Source organism: Triticum dicoccoides, chromosome 1B (assembly GCF_002162155.2).
Source record: "Triticum dicoccoides isolate Atlit2015 ecotype Zavitan chromosome 1B, WEW_v2.0, whole genome shotgun sequence".
NCBI classification, from domain to species: domain Eukaryota; kingdom Viridiplantae; phylum Streptophyta; class Magnoliopsida; order Poales; family Poaceae; genus Triticum; species Triticum dicoccoides.
Genome location: NC_041381.1, coordinates 25113123 through 25119988, shown reverse-complemented (window position 1 = coordinate 25119988; position 6866 = coordinate 25113123).

The following is a 6866-nucleotide window of genomic DNA, read 5'->3' as shown; positions in this document are numbered from 1 at the left end:
ATTCCATGACTGGTACATGAAAACCTGTAGCGAGTCTAGGCAGGATACTTTGACTTTGAGAGTTAAAGAGGAGCACGACCTCGTTGGACTTGATCTGTTGTCTGTTCCATTTGAGGAGTTCTTCCAGTTTTTCAATCAACAGGCCCTCGATAAAATAATGGTCACTTGCTACTGTATGTAAGTATTACTTCTGTAATTAAGTCTCTATATATAGCTCAGCTCTTTCATTGCATGTATATATAATTATCGTCACTATATTATGCAGATTGAAGATCGTCGAATGTAGAAAGGCAGAAATCTATGATATTGGGTTCATTAACACATCTCATAGATGTATGGACGGTTAAACATGATGCCAAAGAAGCCGAGGCCAACTTGCTAAAATCGTTACTTCAAAATCAAAACAAAGATAAAATACTCTTTCCTTAAAACTTCAAATGAGTGTTACTGGCTTGTGCATATTCGGTTTCCAATATTACTCGAGGTTATAGTAATGTAATTGATGAGTTATGCATGCGTGCGCAGCTTTCACTTTATTCTCCTAGAGATTAAGCTTGAGCAGGGACTAGTAATCGTCTTAGACTCGAGACGAAAAATCCCGAGGACTATGCGGACATGACTAAAATGACTAGTAGAAAACAGGGCTTTGGTCCAGGCCGGGTTAGCCCATTAGTCCCGGTTCAGTCATGAACCGGGACTAATGTGAGCATTGGTCCCGGTTCATGCGGTAAAGGCATTAGTCCCGGTTCAAATGGGACCTTTAGTCCCGATTGGTGTCACGAACCGGTATTAATGGGTGACCTTTAGTACCGGTTCGTGCCACAAACCGTACTAATGGGGTTTGAGGCATTAGTACCGGTTCGTGGCACGATCCGTTACTAAAGGTCCCATTTTCAAACAGTATCCCCCCCCCCCCCGTGGATCGCCTTGTCGGTTTTGTAAAAAGCAAAAGAAAATGATAAAAACTTTAAAAATTAAAATCCTTCGAGATGTAGTTATGTTACTACATCTACTAGATAGGAAAATTTAAAAACTTAAATTTAGACATGTTTTGCAAAAAGTGTTGGGAAAATGTAAAACGGCTATAACTTTTGCATACCATGTCAGAAAAAACGTATAATATATCAAAATGTTCAGCACGAAAATCTACATTTGATTTTGACTGCCTACGGCCTGTTTGCAAATTTTTAGAATCCTTCAATTCTAAAAGGAAAAAAAGTTATGCTCAAATTTCAGTTTTTTTAATTTTTTTTAATTTTTGTTAAATCTGGTCAAACTATGGTCAAACTACTTATTCAAGAAGTATTAGTGTTACTAAATAATTATTCAAGAATATTAGTGTTACTAAATAATTATTTCAGTTTTTTTGAATTTTGGACAAACTGTGGTCAAATAATGGTCAAACTACTTATTCCAGAAATATTAGTGTTATTAAATAATTATTTCAGTGTTTTTGAATTTTGGTCAAATCTGGTTAAACTGTGGTCAAACTGTGGTCAAACTACTTATTCAAGAAATATTAGTTTAACTAAATAACTATTGTTTTTTAGAACAATAATTTCAAACTCAAACAGTGAAATGTGTAACTTCATGCTCAAGCTAAATTCCTGAGGGTTAATAGGATTGACATCTTACTATTGTCAGGAAAACAACAAGTGCAGACTTAGAAACGAGGGTAAATAGAACCCGGAAGTTAAGCATGCTCAGGCTGGAGTAGTGAGATGGGTGACCGTCCGGGAAGTTAGATGATTTGGAATGATGAGGGGTGATTAGAGATTAAAGGTTAAATTGAGGAGTGATGAGGGTGATTAGAGATTAGAGGTTAAAATAATTCAGAAATTTGAAAATAAAAAAATTCAAAAGGAAAATTTTCAAAAAAAATCATAAAATTTTCTTTAGTACCGGTTGGTGTTACCAACCGGGACTAAAGGTGGACCTCCAGGCAGCGGCCACGTGGACGGTCTTTAGTCCCGGTTCGTGTAAGAACCGGGACTAAAGGGGGAGGCTTTAGTAACGACCCTTTAGTCCTGGTTCCAGAACCGGGACTAAAGGCCCTTATGAACCGGGACAATAGGCCCTATTTGTACTAGTGAATGCTCGAGAAGTAAGTACAACCGATCATTGTCGCACCATATCCGCAACTTTGTTCATTTCATGATATCAAGTAATTGTTTTCTTTGTCTCGCAGGGTTTGGAATGTATTCACCGCACAAGCTCCGGGACTGCCGGGGGAGCTGGGATTTACACACCCGAAAGTAAGTACTACTAGCTAGCTAGTTCCGCGCATCTCCCGTTGATTCTAGCTACTTTCATCGATACCATTTATAATGCTTCATTATCAGTTTGATTGACCTCTATTTCTCATAAAGTGCTTGTGGCAGGACCCCAGAAATAATTACTGTGGATACTACGTTTGCGAGTTCATCTACAACCCGACTTGCAAAAATAAGCGGGGCTACTCTAAAAGACAATTTGAAGTGTGTAAGCAATAATATTCATAATTTCATTTTATTACACCATCATTTGTGTTGAGTTTCATTCATATATATGTATTGACCCCCTTCTTCAAATTAGACGTGGCAGATGCGGAAGGTACTCCTACCACAAGATCGCATACGAGCAATTCAAGAGGAATTGGTGGGATTCTTTCTTGACCATGTCATCAATAAAGCCGGAGAATACCATGTGGAACTTGAGTTCAGAAGTTAGGGGATTGTAAGAGATCTTAATATTGTATATATGTAGCCAGTAGCGTTGGATAGATATACGAAAACTTGTTGTTCGACCAATCTCTCGAAGAAGGAGAGGTCGTTCACTTCTCTCTGTATATGTTCCTGGTGATCTTCTGTACTTAATGGTTTCCTTCATTTGCTTACTAGCTAGCGTGTCGAGTCCTCTCTATACGTATAGTACGTAGCGTCGACCAAGCACGGAGATAAGAGAGGACACTCTTCTCTATTAGCTAGCTAACACAATATACGAAACCCCAATTAACCCTACAAAACCCTCAAAACTCCCCAAACCCCCCTCCCCCTTTCAAAAACAAAAAAACCCCAGCCCCTGAATTGCTGACGCGTGGATGCCTATTGATCCCGGTTGATGCTACCAACCGGGACAAAAGGCCCCCCCTGCCTGGGCAAGCCGCAACGGCCACGTGGAGCCTCGTCTGTCCCGGTTCATATAAGAACCGGGACTAAAGGTATTGGGCTTTAGAACCGACCCTTTAATCCCGTTCCCAAACCGGGAGAAATGGGCCTTATGAACCGGGACGAATGGGCCTTTTTTACTAGTGGTCAACTATGTTCTTATGTCCATGGATCCGCGAAAAGTTGACGCTTTATTGTCTTTGGTCACAAACATGTTTGGTGTACAAGCTTTCATCTTGAATATATCTAGCTCTAAAGTAATACTACTTCCCAATTAGTTCATTGAAGTAATGATACAATCAATTGGATGTTCTTCTACTGTTATGTATCTAGCAGAAAAAATGTTGTTTTGATATCATTGTTTTGATATCATTTCGTAAAAGTAGTTTGTACTTTCGCCAATTATTTCACTAGATCGATTGATGATAGCTTGTTGTTGCCGATGAAACCGAAGAAAATGTATCTATCCCGGGCCAGTTGCCAACCAAACCAACATTACCTCAGTTACCGGTTCAAAGATGTCTCAAACCACGCACAAACATTTCGGTTGATACATACACCATAAGTTTGGTTGTCCGCTATGTTAGATGCCCAGAAACATGATTCTCGAGATCATTGCTCACGGAACATAAGAAAAATGTTCCAATTTATTTTATTGCTTAAAGAAGAATTGGTGTTCTGTTGTATTATCCTGCGACACGATATGGCATCAGGTTGTTTGCTTCTATCAATTGGCTTGTGGGTTGTGCTTTGCACTGTCATTAGTGTTTCTGTTAGATTATTGTCTAGCTTAATGATCTATTCAACCAACAGGTATGGAAGTTATTGGTGTGGTGACCGCCGTAGGGCCCGGGCTGACTGGCAAGAACATTCGGTATGTTGTCGCGTACGCAGGCAAGCTGATGGGCTCTTATGCCAAAGATCAGATTATTTCAGCCAATGTTGGTTCCCATCACGCCTTTGATTGATCACACAACGGCTGCTATCGTCCTGAAGGGGATGATTGTTCATATGCTGGTTCACCACATATTTAAGGTACATTTTGTCTTGCTCCTGCTGTCTGACATACTGACCCGCTGCACATCCGCGTGAAGCACGGAGGCGTCCCGCGCCCACGCTGACTTCAAGGCCCGGAAGACACCGGGCTCCATACTGCTGACCCTGTAGAACTAAGCACCGTCATCTTTTTTTGGGTAGGAGAAGAAGGCATAAATAGAGGACTCGGCGAAGAATCTACAATGCTTATCAATATGTTCGCAGGTGTTGGCATCTGAACACTGAATCCTCTGTCTCTCTGTTTCGCCTGGTTATGTTGGATTCAGTATGAATGAGTGTGTTTGTTGGTTATGAGTTGGATTGTGGTCTTGCTGTGCACATCATTGTTTCAAGCATGATGAGTTGTAAAGACCAATATCTTTCTATATAGTGACCTAGCAGGACAAGCATGATTTACCCTCGGCCAATTGCCTCTGTTCTGGACTTCCTGTATGCACTGAGATACAAGGAGAGATACATAAAGGTAGCAGAAGAGCAGAAAGGCAGAACGAGCACATGTGTGAAGCGAGATATATAGTCACTGCCCTTGACAAAGTTGAACAGTTGGTACAATGTAGAGATTTGTCACACCCCGTGGGCACGGCGATCGCCGGATGTAAAGAAGGGGAAGGTAACGAGCTTGTGGAGAGCGGCCACGGGAGAAATTGGGAATTCAGAGAGCAGCAGATAGAGAAAGAAGGTGACGAACAAAGTTTCTGTTCAATCCTTTCTCACGATGCCTCCTGTGTGCTTTAATACTTCCTGCCCCAAAGCTTGATCAATCGGACCGGCCGATGTACAGAAAACCCACTGCTGGAATTCTCCTTTTTGCCGAGTGCCCAAAATACACGGCAAAGGCCGTTTTACACCCGGTAAAGCCTTTGCCAAGTGTTGCACTCGGCAAAGGACACTCAGCGTACACCCTTTCAACAAAGCCGAGGTTGTCGAGTTCCTTCCGTCGGCTACTCGACAAAATCTTTGCCGAGTGTCAACGAGGTGTACTCGGCAAAATAAAGTGTTTGACGGCCAACTAACAAAAACCGCAGCTCCCACGTGTACATGGGATTTGCCGAGTGTGAAAGAAACGGAAGTTTTCAACTGGTGTGTCGAGATGTAGCATACAAATAGCATATAGGAAACTTAGAATGTCTCTAGACAATAAAAGATGTCCAGTCATGGCTCTTGAGAAGATTGTAGACTCTATGTAACTTGGGGCACCTGTCTACCCGGCAAAATATACTATTCCATCCTGATTACAAAACCTCTGCCAACCAAGTATAATTCACCTACTTTCATAATCGACTTCCAGCAAGGAGGGCCACCCAATCTCATTTTAACTCAAGAGACATACGGGTTCTTAATATAATTGGCCTTAACATTTGCATATCCGTCATGTATTTCAAAACCTATTAATGCATTAAAAAATCGTCATGTTTTATAAAAGAAGGTCTATCGTGTATTAAAAGGATCATCATGTTTTTCAGAAAGTTTCATCGCACATTTAAATTTGTTTGTCGCATTCTCCCAAAATGTTCACTCTATATTAAAAAATGTGAATCACGTAATAAAAGATTGTTCACCATATATTTACGAAATGTTCATCGTGTATAAAACGTTGTTTGTCATGTTGTAAAAACAGTATCATCGGGTATGAAATTACGTTTATGTATTTACAAGGTTCTTGGTGAATAATAATAATATCATGTACTAATAAATGTTTGTTCTGTATTAAAAAAATGGCTCGACATGTTTTAGAAAAGATACATCATGTAGTAAAAAATGTTCATTTTTTATTGAAAGTAGTTCACCATGTTTTCTGGAAAGGCCCATCATCTAATAAAAAAATACCCATCCCCCAAAAGAATTGTTCATTGTATAGTTCGTAAATATTCGTTTTGTATATAAAAAAAATTCATAGCATAATTATTTATCATCTCTTTTAAAAATATTTGGATAACAAAATAAGTGTCAATGCATTGAAAAATTTCATGTAAATATTATAATGTGATAACGTACTTTTAACAGATATTTATGATTTTGAAAATTGCTCATAAATTTTTGAAAACTGTTGGTATATTTTTCAAATAGATGATAGGAAATAAACAAAAAAAAGAAAATGTAAAAAGGGTTTATTTTTTAATCCCTTCACACGTCTACAAAAAGGAGGCAAAGGTACAATGCCACTAATAACATTCCACGTCTAATATAGGTGCAGAACCATTCTACGTTTAGTTGGGCTCGGCCCATTCTACGTTTCTTGTTCTGCTTTTAAACGTAAAAAAAAGGTGCATGCACCAGCGTTCGAACTCGCGATGTGTGCGTTGCGAGGTACACAAGCTCACACACTGTTGTAAATGTTGTTCGTTTTCTTGCTTTTATTGTTTTTCAAATAATTTGTTTGGTTTACTTTTTTTGTTTTTTTTCTGCTGGGCTTTTCTCTTCTTGCTTATTCGTCTGTGTTTTTCTTTTGCTTTTTAAATTTCTCGACTTTTTAAAAACCAATTGACTTTTCTTTTAAATCGATGAACTTTTCCCAAATTCCATGAACTATTTTCAAAATCAATGAACTTTTGTCAGATGAATTTGATGAAGTCTCTTTCAATTTCGATGCACCTTTTCAGATTTGTTGAACTTTAAAAATAAATCAATGAACCTTTTTTCAAATGCGATGAAATTTTTTTGAAT